This window comes from Ictidomys tridecemlineatus, chromosome 11 (genome assembly GCF_052094955.1).
Source record: "Ictidomys tridecemlineatus isolate mIctTri1 chromosome 11, mIctTri1.hap1, whole genome shotgun sequence".
Lineage (NCBI taxonomy): Eukaryota > Metazoa > Chordata > Mammalia > Rodentia > Sciuridae > Ictidomys > Ictidomys tridecemlineatus.
In genome coordinates this window covers 74,428,053-74,444,914 of record NC_135487.1, presented here as the reverse complement: position 1 = coordinate 74,444,914, position 16,862 = coordinate 74,428,053, and the positions used below count along the sequence as shown (strand labels likewise).

General features: G+C 36.6%; 1 protein-coding gene across 17 annotated transcripts in view; it reads left to right on the top strand.

The window, feature by feature from the left end:
• Window positions 1–11,492: 11,492 nt before the first annotated feature.
• Window positions 11,493–16,862, top strand: part of Znf644 (zinc finger protein 644) — a 169,595-nt gene continuing 164,225 nt past the window's right edge. For 2 of the 17 annotated variants that reach the window (XM_078026704.1, XM_078026702.1), the window contains exon 1: window positions 11,495–11,782. The gene's annotated coding sequence lies outside the window, so the exon portion shown is untranslated. The other 15 variants (XR_013427897.1, XM_021728026.3, XM_078026705.1 and 12 more) reach the window with 13 other exon arrangements.

Below are 16,862 nucleotides of genomic sequence, written 5' to 3'. Positions count from 1 at the left end.
ATTAATAGATCCCGTATTTGTGAATCTATTTCTGGACACTCTATTCTCTTTCATTGATCTGTTTGTCTATTTTAATGCCAATAACACACTGTCTTGATTCAATATTCAATGTCAGTTATGTCATAGACCACTTGCCAGCCTATGTATTATACACCCAGCCACTGTTGAGTCAGCGGCAGCTGAGTGCTGAGGGCAGTGGCTTGCAGAGTACAAAGCAGGGCTGCTGAGGACTTCCTCTTCATGTGGCTGAGAACACAGCAGTTTCTTCTAGTTTGTGGTAAGCTAAAAATACCTCACTCTCCTCTTTGCCTCTAGTTTTTACCTAGCTCAATAAATTTATATCTTTCCAAAATCCAAATCTGATCATATAATTTCCTTTAAAATGGTTTCCCATTGTCCTTAGGGTAAAGTCCAAATTCCTTGTCCTTTGAGGTTTGGTATTTCTTTCTCTTTCCAGTATCATTTCTTACCATTCCCCATGCTTCTTCCACTTATATGCTGTACTCAAGCCATGCAGATTACTTACTATTCCCTGAACATGCCCACACTATTCCACTTCTTACATTTATTTCTCCTTCTGTAAAGAATATCTTTTCCCTCACTAATTTTCACACCTAGCTTTTACAAGTCTTTTAGATCTCAGATTTGATATACAACAATTCAGTTTAACAAATATTTTTTAAGCAACTAATATGAGCTAAGAACTGTATTATGAGTAAGGAACAACTCATGAACAAGGCCAGCATGGCCTTTGTCATCATGTATAGTTTAAAGGAGGAGATGGACATTAAGCAAGTAATTATGGTAAAATTCACATGTATAATCATGTAGAAAATAACATGTAGTGAAATGCTTTTTCCCTGATAATGCAAAAACAACTATAATACATCTGGCCATCCATCTAGATTTTTGCTCAAATGTTATGTCTGAAGTTCTCATCCTGAAGTGAGGGTAAGGGAAAATAGCAGAAGTCGATCTTTGTATTCCCAGTAGCCACCCAATATTCCTAGATTAGGCCGAAGATATGGGTGTCAAGAAACCTGGAGGTTCTTGCAGATAGTGCTGTGGTCTTAAAATTCTCAGCCATAAAACCTAGAAATATTCCCAGATTATTTAAACTTGAGAAATCAAGTACTAGCAGGCTGTTCCCAAACTCTAATTGAGACTAGCATGGATTTTAAATCACACAGATATCTAGAATACTCTCACTAGCAAACTATAAGGGCTCATTCAATTAGCCTCATAATCTCCAAAGTTTTAATTTGAGAAATTGAAATTTTAAAGACCACTTGTTCAGATAGAGTGGGAGTCACTATACACTACAGGTGATTGTAATAAAAGGGGAAGCTTAGAGTGCTCTGGGAGTGTGAGGTGGGGTGGAGGTGAGGAAAACCCTAGAAAAGGATATTTAACTGAACCTTGGAGAATGAGTAGGAGTTAGCCTAAGTGGAGGAGTTGGTCCTGGTGGGTGCTTACTTCTATTCTACACTAATCATATATAATATGTATCACAATGTCTTGTTTATCTCCCTCCCTTAGTCTGTAAGTTCTTGAAGATAGAAACTAGGTATTTAGGGTTCAATAGTCTATTAATTTCCTCAACATGAAGTAGGGAAGAGAAATTAGAGAAAGACAGCTTTAGGCAGAGGGGTTGAAAAAGGTCACCCTCTGTGCAGAAGTATTGAAATTAGGCAGATGTAGACACACACAGGTACAAGGTTTGCTCCATAAAGAAAAGCACCTTTGTGAAAAAATGGCATCTTTTCCTGCAGATGGAGAAAGCTCTGTACTAAGGGACATGACTTTGTGATTGGAGAACAGGATGGATTTTTAGTCTGTATTCACCTGTTTGTGCATTTTTGGAAAGTGCACAAATTCCAACAACTGTATCAGTTAACCTTATGAATTTTTCATTGAGGTTTCTGTAGTTACTAGTATAGGCCCTGACATTTGGGTGTATATATTTATTTTTTTTTTTTAATTTTTTTTTTTTAATTTTTTTTTTTTAAAGTGAGAGAGAGAGAGGGGGACAGAGAGAAAGAGAGAATTTTAACATTTATTTATTTTTTCTTAGTTCTCGGCAGACACAACATCTTCGTTTGTATGTGGTGCTGAGGATCGAACCCGGGCCGCACGTATGCTAGGCGAGCGCGCTACCGCTTGAGCCACTTCCCCAGCCCTGGGTGTATATATTTACAAAATAGCCCTTAAAGCTAAAAGTTTAGACTAGGAACTCCAGTGCTGGCTTATAACCATGCAAATTCCAGATTGTCAGCCATGATCATGAAGATACCTGGCAATAAGTAGTGGTGTCAGTTGTGAAGCAGTCATTTCCAGTAGAAAGCTCACTAGTAATTATTGCATATAAATTACCAAATAAATGGGGCTGGGATTGTGGCTCAGTATTAGAGTGCTCTCCTAGCATGCATGAGGCACTGGGTTCGATCCTCAGCACCACACAAATGTAAAATAAAGATACTGTGTCCACCTAAAACTAAAAAATAAATATTTTTTAAAAATTACCAAATAAGGGGAGTAATTAATTTTAAATGATTAAATTAAATAGCTGATAGAACTTGTTGCTTATACGCATGCACATCTCTTCAGAGAGTTTATAGGAGTTTTTAAGGGTCCTGAAATAAAAAGTGGTGACAAAACTCAGTGAAGGAAAACCTCAAAGACTCCACCAAAAACTTTAAAACTAATAAATAAATTCATAAAAATTTGAGGATACAAAATTACATACAAAATCCAATAGTGTTACTGTATGCCAATAATGAATAGTCTAAAATAGAAATCAAGAAATGCAATTCCATTTACATTAACTAACAACAACAACAAGCTATAGTAATAAATTTGACCAAAAAGGTGAAAGAACTCTAAAATAGAAAATTATAAAGCACTGATGAAATAAATTGAAGAGGACACAAAAAGCAGGAAGACATTCCCTGTTCACAGACTGGAAAAAGTGATATAATTAAATATTTATACTACCTACAACAATCTACAAATTCCATGCAATCCCTAACAAAATACATTAACATTCTTCATAGAACTATTTAAAAAAAACTAAAATTTTTATGGAACCACAAAAACCTTGAATAGCAAAAGACAATTTGAGTAAAAAAGAACAAAGAAAGGGGTATTACACTATCTGAATTCAAAAAATACTACAAAATTGCAGCAATCAAAACAACATAGCATCGACATAAAAGTAGACATAGAAACCAGTGGAACAGAAAAGGTACTCTGGATATTAACTCATATATTGACAGCCAACTGACTTTTTAAAAATGTTCTAAAAACATATTGGGGAAAGGATAGCCTGTTTAATAAATGGTGCAGGGAAAGTCGGATATTGATCTGCAGAAGAATAAAATTAGATCCCTCTTATCAGTTATCAAAACAAACAGAATAGATTGAAGACTTCAATGTTAATCCTGAAGCTATCAAACTAATGTTAACACACACACACACACACACACACACTCATACAGGAAATGCCTCAGGACATTGGAATGGACAAGGACAAATTTCCAAAACCACAGAAATCATAAGCAAAAAATAGAACCCTACTACATTTTTGATTGCACAAATGGTGTGACCCTACTTTGTGTACAACCAGAGAAGTGAAAAGTTGTGCTCCATTTGTGTACAATGAATCAAAGAGCATTCTGCTGTCATGTATATCTGATTAGAACAAACAAATAATTTTTTAAAAGCAAAAATAGACAAATGGGATCATTTCAAACCAAAAAGCTTTTGCATAGCAAAGAAAACAATTATTGAAGTGAAGAAACAACTTAGAGAATAAGAGAAAATAATATTTGCAAACTATTAATATCCAGAATATATAAGGAAGTCCAAAAATTCACAACAAAATAACCTGATTAAACAACAGACCTAAAGAGACATTTCTTAAGATATACAAGTGGCCAACAACTATATAAAAATGCTCAACATCACTAATCATCCAGAAAATGAAAATCAAAATCACAATGAGATATCACCTTACCCCAGTAAGAGTAGCTTTTATCAGACTAGAGATAAAAAAGTCTGGTGAATATATAAAGAAAAGAGAACCCTTGCACATTATTGGTGGGAACGTAAGTTAGTAAATCATTATGGAAAACAAATTAAGGTATCTCAAAAAAATTAAAAATAAAACTACTATATGATCCATCATTCCCATTATTGTATATATATCCAAAGCAAATGAAATTAATGTGTGGAAGATACATCTGTACTCTAAATTTACTTCAGGACTATTGACTATGGCTAAGAAACAGAAATTGTTCATCAAATGATGAAAGTGTAGGGGCTGGGGATATAGCTCAGTTGGTAGAGTGCCTGCCTTGTTTGCCCAAGTCCCTGGGTTCAATCCCCAGCACCACAAAAAAAATGATGAAAATATGGTACATATGCACAGTGGAATACTATTCAGTCATAGAAAAGAAAGGAATCCCTGTCATTTGTAGCAACATGGATGGAACCAGAGTTCATTATGTAAGGTGAAATAAATCAGGCACAGAAAGATAAGTGCCACAGTTGACTTCACTCATGCATGAAATATAAAAAATTTCTCGTAGAAGTTGAAAGTAGAATGATGGTTACTAGGTTACTAGAGTCTGAGTAGAGTAGGGTGGTGAACAGATGGTGGAATGGTCAACCAATGGGTACTATATTACAGTTAGAGGAATGATTTCTGATATGATATTGCACAGTGGAGGTGAATACAGACAACAATAATATACTGTATATTTCAAAAAGCCAGGAGAATTTTGAATGTTTTCATTACAAAGAAATAATAAATGTTTTGAGTAGATAGATACGTTTAACCAGATTTGAACATTATACAATGCATACAGGTATTGAAACATCACAATACTCCATTAATATATACAATTTTAATGTTTTTATATATCAGTTGAAAATAAATTTAAAGAAAGAAAGAGCATACTAAGAGAATAGAGAATAACTTCCTGCAGTTTCTTCATGTGCTCACATAAGTGGATAATCAAGTGACTTTTCTCCTAAATTCCAGGTCCTTCACAGCACACTATTTGAGAAAACATATAGACTACCATATCATATTCTACCAATCATACCCGAGATTGAAGGAGTTGGTTGGTAAAACAATTCAGTCTAGGCTGCTATAGACAGATAATACATAGGTGCCTGGGAGGAAGTGAGAAATATATTTAAAATGTACAAAGCAGGAGTTTGGTCCTGATACCCCTCCTTCCTGAAGACAGAGCTATCTATCTCCATTATCTTTATGGATTGTTGGACAATGACCTGATCCTAGGCAGATTGTATAGAGGAGTAATTTGTCTCTGCTTCCTCACACCACCTGCCTTGTTTATGTCCCTTCTCCTCTAAGACAATCAATGCCCAGATTCCCTGTGCCCCTGTTCACCTTTGGTGCTTGAAGTCCCATGCTGAAGTCATCCAACCAGTCTGTGAGGATTTCCTAGTCCGATTATCTTTGGCTCCAACAAAAGTGATCTGAATTATCTCATTCCTCTAGACTGTCTTCTTACCTCTTTGTCTTTATGATATACATGGATTTTCATAGGAAAGTCTGGAAAAATAAAATGCCTCTAGAGAAATGATAGGATTTAGTGTAAGAGCCCCCAGTTTGAATCAGCATTATATATAGAATTTTGGGAAAGTTTCTTCATTAATATGAATTTAAATTTATTAATTTGACAAATGCAAGAATTATTCATTTCATAGGATAAAGAAACAAGATAACATATACAACCAGAGATATGAAAAATTGTGCTCTATATGTGTAACAAGAATTGTAATGCATTCTGCTGTCATATATAAATAAAAAATGCATATAAGAAAAAGAACAAAATGACATTATAGCCATATAAAATCTACTAATAAATTATTTGACATCAAAGAAAACAAAACAACCCAGTGAAATCTGGATTACTGTATAAACACATGTGGATGAATTATCCTTCAACACCCTGTATTCCTCAGGAACTTAGCTCAACTGATCAGAGCATCACATAGCTTTTGAACTTAGTCTTAGATGGTCCAAGTAACAATTAAGTGGGGCAACTAGTAAGCTTATGAAAGTCAATTTACCAAAATAGAGTTGGGTGAGTTTCTTAAAATGTCAGGCAATTATTGTACTCTATTGGTTATAAGATATCACTGACTGAAAAATATGCCATTAAAAATGCCAATTACAAACTATGATTTACAGACAATTTGATTTCACAGATGTTATCACATTTAAAAAAATATTATAAGGCTAGAAATGTTGCCTAGTGGTAGAGCACTAGCCTAGCACATATGAGGTCCTGGGTTCAATCCCTGGCAGTGCTTCCACTGCAAAAATGTGTTACAGAATCGATGAAACATGGGTTATAAAATATTGATATTTTTGTTTATATATGGCTATGTATCTTTGAGGAAAATCAAGGTTATTTTTCTGGTGACAGCAGACCAATGGTTCAAGTTCCTTTGATAGGTACATCCTCAATAGCAGACCAGAGTTTGCTATCAAAGTTTCATAACACCATCTATAAAAATCATATTCATCTAATTCTATGCTCATCAAGCAAGTAATTTGGTGTTCTTGGCACTCTTCTCTACAGGGAGGGAATGTTTCAATGAATCTGCCTGAGTATTACATTATGTTTGGCAGTCAAGACTTTTACTGTGAATCAATACTATATCAACATGTGATGTATCCATTAGTCTTTTATATATTTCATTATTTCGTTTACCTGAGCTTGACCAACTGTGGTTAAAACTTATTTTTTAATTTAGTTTTTATATTTTGATACCAGAGATTAAACCCAGAGACACTCAACCACTGAATCACATTCCTAACCACCACCACCACCCCCTTTTTTTTGAGACAAGGCTTAGGGGCTTGCTAAATTGCTGAGACTAACTTTGAACTTGCACTCCTCCTGCCTCAGCCTCCCCAGTTGCTGGGATTACAGTCATGCACTACCACGGTTAAACTTATTTTTAACCTGGAAAGCTAAGAACCAAATCCTGTAGGAAAATGACTCTGTGGCATTACCATCACCAGGTGGGTTAGCTTTCCATTAATGGAAATACCTGAATTGGAGATGGTGGTACAGGCCTGTAATCCCTGTTGCTTTTGGGCAGCACATCAGGCAGGGAGCCTGTGGTAGAGCAACTGCTCCTCTCGTGACCAGGAAGACAAGAGAGAGGCGGGTCAGGGGGTAGGATCCTAGTATTCTCCTTCAAGGGTGTAATAACCCTAATGATCAGAAAGATTTTCCTTTGGTTCCCCACCTCTTCTACCACCTCCTATTAACACCATGCTGGGGACTAAACCTTTAACACATGAGCCTTTGGGGCACATTGCCATTCCAAACTATAGTACCAGGTGAGACATGAGTTGAGTAATAAGCTGACCTCTTTGTCAACTTAAAATTTAAATGGCAATTTGAGCATGTGACTTTTGAGCTATACCATCATAAGACATTTGAAAGCTAAGTACATTCTCTTTACCTTCACATCCTCGAAAGGGCCCCACATAATGTCTGAAATGTTATAGGCATTGAATATTAGAAGAGAGGATAGCTGTATATTTTCCAGTCTCTGTGGAAAAGGATTAAATTCATCATCTGAGTAGAGACTACATTTCAGACATTCTTTATTGAAAGTGAAGTAATTAGGTAATTAGGACAAAATTTAATATTGTAAGAGAAATGTTGATGTCCAGAAATATAAAGAGAAATGGATGTAAAATATAAACATGATATTAACTTGTTATATTTTTACACCTGTCTTTTTTTTTTTTTTTTTTCTGGTTAAATGTTTCCTAAATGGGCTGGGGATGTGGCTCAAGCGGTAGCACGCTTTGCCTGGCATGTGTGCGGCCTGGGGTTCGATCCTCAGCACTACATACAAACAAAGATGTTGTGTCTGCCGAAAACTAAGAAATAAATTTTCTCTCTCTCTCTCTCTCTCTCTCTCTCTCTTTAAAAAAAAATGTTTCCTAAATGTATATGTTAAAGGTTGTAACTACCATTTTTTTCTTCTTTCAACATATTTTAAAAACTTAAATAGTACTTGATAAAGATTTCATGTTCATTTTGAAGAGATTTAATTTCACTTATAGTTAAACCAAAGATCTCTAAGTCCAACTTCTAATTATTGCCATGTAGTTAAGGAACACATTTGTGCAATTAGGTTTCCCAATTTTCTTTGGTTTGTGTTTTGCACCACTGGGGATTGAACCCAGGGCCTTGTACATACTAGGCAAGCACTTTACCAATGAGCTACATTCCCAGCCCCCAATTTTCTATTACAAAGAAAATCAATACATATTGTTAAATACATTGGCTTGCCATTTTACATTCTTTTTGTTTAATAAAGTACATGGGATATCCAAAATTACAGATGCCTTTTTTCCTTTGATGAATCTCAGCCAAATATTATAGAACATCTGGAATCTTTCACTGGAAAAAATAAACAACAAAGGCATTTCTCAAGCCTGATGTGTGTGGAAGTTTGATGAAGGTTTAGTGAGGGTGGGTTTTTACTAGAAGGCCGGCTGGTGAGTTGCCAAGAATTCCTGGGCAGTAGTTTTGGCATTAATTTCTCACTCTTATAAATCCAGTTTCCTGATCTTGTTAACTTTCCATAGTTGATCAGACTTAGTGGCTATTTCCCCTTCTTTCCTTTTGCTTTACTATTGAACCTTCTATAATGGGATAAGCCAATTCATTGACCTTGTACTTCATGCAGGTCACCAGTGATCTTGTATGCCCAGTAGATACCCTTATCTCTAATGACTTCGTGGCTACATTTACTTGAGGTGTAAGAAACTCTGTTTTGTGCCTACCAGTCCAATTTCCTTTTTCTCCAGGGTACATAGCAAACTGTATTTTCTAGCCTTCCTCTGAAGGTAAGTGGGTCCACATGACTAGAGTGTTAACTAGTGAAAAATGATAAGTGTTATGGCAACACATGATGGAATAACTACTTCCTCCTCTTCCAACTTACTGCAGTTGTGTATGACAAGACTAGGCAATGAAACTATGTTAAACTATTGAGAGTTGGGGTTCTTTGTTATAGTAGAAAGCTGTTATGTATACTTACTTGGCTTCTGTGATGCTCCTCTCTTTCCTGAATCTGTGTGTTATCCATTTGTCTGTTTATTTATTTTCTTGAACTTCTCTACTCTTCCTTAAATATTTTAATGTTAAGTTTTCATGTCCCACTATTTTCTTCCTCTACATGTTGTTTGATGAACAATCTCCTATACTCTGTTTTCATCTACTAATATATTAATTAGCAGAATAGTAAATATGTTCCTAAATATTATATAAAAGTTTTATTAAATATGTGTATATGAAATTTATTTTGATTTGTGTTTTGTGAGTTTGTTTCAACTATGATTTTAAAGTCCTTATTACTTATTTTCTCATTTTTGCCATTCCCTTTGATTGTATCTTTTTAAATGGTTATTTCTTTGAACAATGAAAACTCCTCATTTATCCAACAATATTAATTGAACATCTGCCAGAACTGTCTTTTCTTTTTTTCTATTGGTGCATAGTATGTGCCTTACATAACTCTATGTAAGTAATCAGTGAATGTTGGGTGAATTGAATAGAACTATTTAGTGTATAACTGCCACGAGTAAGGCTCTTTGCTGGAGTCAGTGCAGAACAAAAACAAATATAAAACTTAATTTCTGTTTACTTCATTTTTTTTTCCCACTCTAAACATCCTCCCTATCCCCACCTCAATTAGCAAACATACTGAAGTAATTGCAACTCCACAAAAGACTCACCTTCTGATTTTGGTATTCAGAGGTGACTCCAGAACTAGAATGGTGTTAGGCAAAACTCAAAACTTAATTTGACTAATTATTAGGATAATATATTAATGTTTACCTTTTTTTTTGGCCTGGAATTCAGAAGCATTTAATATAGTTTTTTTTAGAACTGACTTGAATTTTCTGAGATCATAGCTTACTTTATGTATTTTATTGGGAAATTTCATTCATTTAAATAATTAATTAAATAAATAATTAATAAAATAAATAATTAATGGATTCACAAACTTTGCTAATATTGTCAGATTTTAATATATTAATAATAGCCAGGTCTTGCTTTTCCTTTTCTTTTTAAAAAAGATTCATCAGAGCATCATTTTAGTCACAGTAAGTAGATGTCATTGCAAATTTTCTCCCAGGGTCTAGCAGTTTTTCATATTTTATTTTCATTCTCAAATATAATTTCCTTTTAATGTTTTAAAATATTTTGGTATATCACTACGACTTTGGTAGTGATATAACATGAAAATTCTTATAGTGTGTAACATTTTTATTTGTTATAAGTCCAATAGTAAACTAGAATATCCAGTTTTAATGGATTCTGCAAATGAAATTATCCAAAGGGTATCCCCTAATCAATTGTTTGCACCTTAGTGTAAATGAAGAAGGAAAACTTGCATTTTGGAAAAGCCCAGAGAGCTGGGAGTCTTTAAGAAAATTACCTAACCTCTTTTTGCCTTATTAGGTTGTAATAAAATTGAACAAGTAAGAAAAATGCCTAGTACAGCGTGAGCTATTATTTTTAACTAATGAAGAAATTAATGTTGTCAATATCTTTGTTTGAAATCTGTTTGTTTAATTTCCAATCCATAGGAAAGAGTTTTTCATTCTTGTTAAGTAAATGCAATTATTGCATATTTCTCTGAATGTCAATAACATCTTGAGGGTTTAGAAGAGCATAGTTTACCATAACTGCTGAACTAAATTTAAAAATATTTATTTATTTTTTTATTTGATGAGGAAGCAGGTTCAGAGAAGTCAAAGAATTTAAGGCAGGACAAGCAGATTTCTTAGGCGCTTTTGCTTCATGTTAAAAGTTTGCAACTCCTTGCTTGCTCATGTCAAAACCAAAATCCCCCATCAGCGTTTCAGAATCTGAGGCTAATGTTTGCTATAAAAGAAGATTTATAGAACTCTCTGGGGATCTACTGATTCTTCCAGAGGGTTAACTAGCACCTAGATGCTTTTTATGTAACTTTAGTTTGGAGAACCATGACACAGTAATGTAGAAAGCATCCTCAAAGAGGCAAGCTGAACCAAACCCAGGACATCTTTTAGGGTAGGCTGTCCTGGTGATTGACATGCCACACTTGATGCTTTGCATAGCCATCATGCATTAATCAATTGGACCCCTGAAGATCTTAAAACCTTCCTCTGCCATTACTCCACAGTTATGACTGCCAAATAGTGCGTTCTTTAGTTGTTTTCCTCAACAACAGTAAAATAAAGGGGATTCTGGCTCATTAGTGGTTGTGGAAACCAAACATGGGCCTGTTCCACCTTAAAGGGCCTAGGAATGCCTAGTGTTTGGGTCTTGCAGAGTTTGGGCACCACCATATTTGGAGCGTGCCTACTTTGGGGCGGGAACCTCCTTGGGAGTGATTAGGTCAGCGCTGGGGGAGGTGACCTTGTTTGGTTTCTGGCACCCGAGAACAGTGGTGCACTGTTTCTGCTGCCCCCATTTGTCTAATTGGCCCAGACACTCCACCAGCCGAAGCTGCCCAGGAGCTCCTCGCTGGCCACCCCCGCGGCCCGCGGCGGGCAGAGGCGGGAAAGCCGCGCGCCTGCGCCGTGGGAACCGGGGCCGGAGGCGAAAAGCGGGGAGCGGAGGGGGGCCGTTGGAGCCGAGTAGCGTACTGAGCGGCGTGTGACGCGGGGACGCCGCGCGCTCCCAACGTCGCCCCGGTTTGACGCACACGGCACCAAACTGTGAGTTTCGGGGGTTATTTGGTCGGATTAGCTAGGACCCGAGTGGGTTTCGGGCCTCAGGGCTGTGGCGGCGGCGGGACTGAGGGTGGCAGAAGAAGTTGGGGGACCCGGCCTCCGGCGCTCGGGCCCGGGGAGCTACGCCCTAGGCTGGGTCCCAACCATCCAAAAGGACGCATTTTGCCGCACAGGCTAAGATGGCGGCGGCGGCCGAGGAGGCGGAGTTGGTGCTACACAAGGAGCCCGGGCCCTGGGTTCAGGGAGGCGGCGGCCGCAGCGGCCGCGGGGGGCCGCGGAGCCTGAGGTGAGCGGCGGCCGCCGCCGCTGGGCGGGACTCGGAGGGGGCGGGGGGGCCTTTCCGCTGCGGCGTCGGAGAATCCGGTAGCGGACACAAAGGGGCTGAGCTGGGCACTAGACTTGGGGGTTTTGTTTAGTCACATGAAGCCGAGCAGCCAGTGAGCAGTAGGGGGAAGGGGCTGAGATCAGGCGGCTTGAGGAGCCTGGCGGTCGCCATTGCAATGCACTGAGTAACGGGGCGGTCCGAGAGCAGTCACCAGCCCCTCTCCGCGAGGCTGCTTCGTCCTGGCCAGAAGCGCTGGCTCTGGCGTTAATTGTACACACCCCTCCCCTGGCTTGGGACTGGACCGCATAGCTCTCCCCTCCTCCCGTTCTGCAACATCTTGTGCCGCTAGGTGCCTGGGAAGTAACAGCAAGAGGTAAATCGCTCGAAGTGTTTGGGTTGCCAGGGGCTCGGTGGGTGTCCAGCTAAAGCTTTTTGCCTCTCCAGGTCTGATTCCCTGGCCTTTGTGTCCCTGGGAGCTTAATCTCTGCCAGAGGAAAGCAGGTGTGCTCCACTTCTCCCGTGAACCTGAAGATGAGTTGCCCCAGACCCTTCTCAGTGATTGGAAACTTAGGTGGTGGAGCTAAAGGTTTCTTGTTACCAGACTTCCACAGACGACTCTCGTGTTGGGATCCATCCATGGTTTAGCAACATTAGTGGAAAAGTTTTCTTGAACTGTTTTAAGTAATATTGACTGAAGTATAGTAGTTATAAAGCTTTTATGTTTAGACTTCAGATTTTGTGGGATCAGTAAACTCAACGAGGGGATACACATAACTTGGGGCCTGAAATGAGGGTCCCGTTTTGTATACAAGTTAATACTTTGTACAGAGATATCCAAACACTGTCTTCTATTTTGGCCTTTCCTGATTAATGCCAAGCTTGGTGCATCTGGGTGATGATATAGATTTGCCTTAATCATATGTTACATCTCTGAAGTAGCTTATGTTAGTTACATTATTTGGTCCCACAAGAAGGAAAGCATTTCAAAATAATAGACATCTAAAGTTCCTCAAAGAAAGGAAACCGGCTCTTTGCCTTCAGTGCCATGTGTAAGTATCAAGGGAACTTGACATCTGCAATATCGTATTTGGTAGGTTTGGTAAGAAAAAATTATTTTTATAATTTTTAACTTAGATATAGGTGAAACGTGACTGCCAACTAGTATTAACGCAGCAGTATATATTGCTGTTAAAATCATGGCTGTATAAGTTTTAGAATTTCTTATTTATTAAAGTAAGTTATAATAACAAATCATATTGGAATAAACTACTAATAAAGTACAGATTTCAATATTGAACTACAGATTTTGTCTTTGCCATTAACAATAATCACTTGAAGGTATAGATAAACGCATTTAGGTCACTAATTTAAATTTGTATTCAAGATGAAATTTAAACTTTTCAACGTTCCTTAAAACTTTAATTTTCTTTTTTTTCAGATATATATTTTCTCTTTTATAGTTTTTCTAGTAGAGTGTGATCTTAACTGTATTATTGAATAGAAGATATATTATTAACATTAGAAAATGTATTCCTAGATTATATAGTTTTACAGTGAGGGAATCTCAAAGAACCAGTATGCATACCCCCTTTCTTACAATATCTGAGGATAATTAAATTAGTTGCATAGTGAAAAATCAATCTTTCAACTTCTGTTGCATTGCTGTTATCATTTGTCACATTGCTTGGATGAGAAGGTGAATATCTGCAACTAATGGTTAAATAAGACTCAACAAGGGAGAATTATTGAGAGTACTTGTTAATTAAATGCTATCACATTAACTTCTGTGACAGTAAGTTAAATTTAATGTTATGTGTTAGGTGACTTTGTTTATAAAGTGACTTTTGGTGAAATCCAGATACAAAATACAGAAATTTCAGAGCTCTGTTGGTTATGAATATTGAGATTTTCTGAAAGCATACTTGACCCAGAAATTTAAAAATTCAACAAGTTTCTTGGAAAGTTTGAGATAACTTCCATTATTACCTAAGAAATGAGAGATGCTAAAAACAGTGCTTTTGATACGATAAGTGAACATGCCACTCACACCCTTTTTAAAACAACTTTTAAGAGTACTGCTGCTCCTGTTGCTGCTGAGTAGTGTATCTCTCTGTCAGGTCTGTGAGGAAATTCAACGAAGTCGTAAAATCATTTGAATGAATCCCACAGTGATCTTTAACTTTTTGGATGCTAGATTTGACAAACACAGTTAAATTGTTTTGACTCTTTTACAGTTCATTTATGAGGTTTTAAATTATTATTATTTTTTTTCATAAGAAAGTTAATAAGGTATTTTATAATTTTCAACACTATGTGAATGGATTTAATTACAAGGTAGTCTTGGGCCAGGGGCGGCACACACCAATAATCCCAGTGGCCCAAGAGGCTGAGACTAGAGGAATGCAAGTTCAGGGACAGCCTGAGCAATTTAGGGAGGCCGTCCCTCAAAATAAATAAATAAATTGCATATTAGTCTTGTGATAATTAGGGTTATACTTTTAGATTATTTGTAATTATAAAGTGAGTCTGTAACCTGTAAACTTTAAATGCTTTCCAGGTTTAGTTTGTGTTGGAGTTTTGTGGGAGGTAGAGTTTTGGGTGAATTGAGAATGTAATGGGCAGCAAAAAGGGAAAAGACTCAAGGAAAATGTCAAGATGATGTGATTTAGAGAAAGTTCAGGTACTTCTGTCATCCTAAACACACTATTAGTTGATTAGGGTTATTTTCTTTTCTGCACATGTGACTGGGAGAAAATGAGTGGATCTTAGTCTTGTGGGAATGCATTTCTCTCAGCATTCTTTCAATAGCATCTCAGAATTGCTTTTCTGTCAATAAGGCAGTTGTAGCTTGCAGCAAACAAAAACTAGCATGTTGAATTATCCAACCCTAATTGGTAGAAAACCCGTTCTGCAGGCCTTTAAAAAAAAAACTGTTTTCAAGTGTCTTTAAAATGATAACCTCATGAAATAAAACATGGGGATGAATGGTGGGTGCTATAATAATTTAGGTAAATATTCAAATGAACTCAGTATTTTTAAATTTAATGGCTCTGGTATAGAGAATGTGTTTTGTACAAGGAGAGTCTTCAAATATTGAACAAAATCATGAGTTGTAGCTTTGACTGAAGTAGCTCAAAAGGTGGTGTTTTTAATTCAGATTTATTAGTGGGAGATAGCTGCTTTTAATAGTGTATACTATTGAGTTTTAAAAATCATCAGAATGATACTAGTTCTAGCTCACCCTGCTGGTTGGCTCATGTATTTGTCCTTTTCCTTATTTTAAATACTATATGAGACTTAGAGGATAATGGAACACAAAATTCAGTTCAGTCTTCAGAAAGATGAAAAAGTAATTTTCTCATCTCTCAGGTGTCAATTATACCACTACTAAATTTTTTCTCAGATTTTTTATTCTCAGAGTTAAACTGTGGAGTTACTTCCTTTCTGAACTTACTGAGAGCTCATGTAGTTATGGTGTTAGTATGTTTCTGTATTTTTAAGTTCAGAATAAACACTTTGACAATTGTGAGATAAACTTCCAAGAGGAGAAAAGCAAAGGTCAAGGAGCCTGACAGGGTAGAAGTAGTAGCAGAGCAAACTTTTGGGTGGGGGAAAGTGAGACTGGATTAAGGTTAGCTTTTTTTTTTAAGAAATTTCCTTTTCACTCTTATACTAATCTTTGTCTACCTCTTCAGTTGTAGCCTTCCCATATCATTTAGAATTCTTGGATCTGTGATTTTGTAATGAAAGTATAAATAAATGATTTGTTCCATGAAGTTTGAAAATGAAGTTGGTTAGAGTGTTACAGATTTATCGTATTAAGTTTTTCAGTATGTGTATTTGTATAAGTTGAAAATACAGTGCCGTAAAGACTGATGCTGGGGAATGAACTGAAGACCTTGGGCATGCCAGGCACTCGTTCTATCACTTAGCTATACCCCAACCCTGTGAAGTGTATAAGTTGTAGAAGCATAAGTGTTAAGAGCCAAGCAGACAAGTGAAAGTGAAAAAATACCTAATAAAGTGTTAGGATTAAAGCACAATTTATAAAGCCTGCTTACACATATCCTATCAATATTTAATTTTTAAAAATTAATATTTTAGTCCTTTCTTCATGGAGTTTATTTTACTTAGAAGCTTATTGTATACATGCGCACACACGTATTAGTTTCTTGAGGAAGATATTAAGTGTAACTTGTATTTTCACAGTACCATTTGTTAAGGAGAAAGGGTGATTCCCAATTTATTGTTGAATAGATTGTGAAGATAAAAGCTTTGAGTTGAAATTGTCTTTGCTTACTACCAACATTGAATATTTTATACACACACGCACACGTATATACATATTCATATAGAATCAAACTTGGCCTTTGTCTTTATGCATGTATAAGGAGACAGGAAGGGATAAGGTGGGAGCCTTGAAGTAAAATTGGCAGTGTTCAAATTTAGCAGTGTGAGCACTGGGCAAGTGGATTTAACCATAATACTATTTTTGTAGAGGTTTAGGGTTCTAATTTCAGAATTCATGAAAAGTCCTTAGCTTTCTGGTACATAATGAATGCTGAGTAAGTATTAGCTGTTAAAATAATAATAATAGTTATTAATATTGTTTATTCTTTTAAAAAATAGCTTAAAATTTCCATCTGTACCTATTTGAAATTGTATGTTTTTGCTAATATTCCATTTTTAGGCCGTGTCTCTAAAGATGGGGTTATTATAAAGATAGTGAAAGATAGGCAT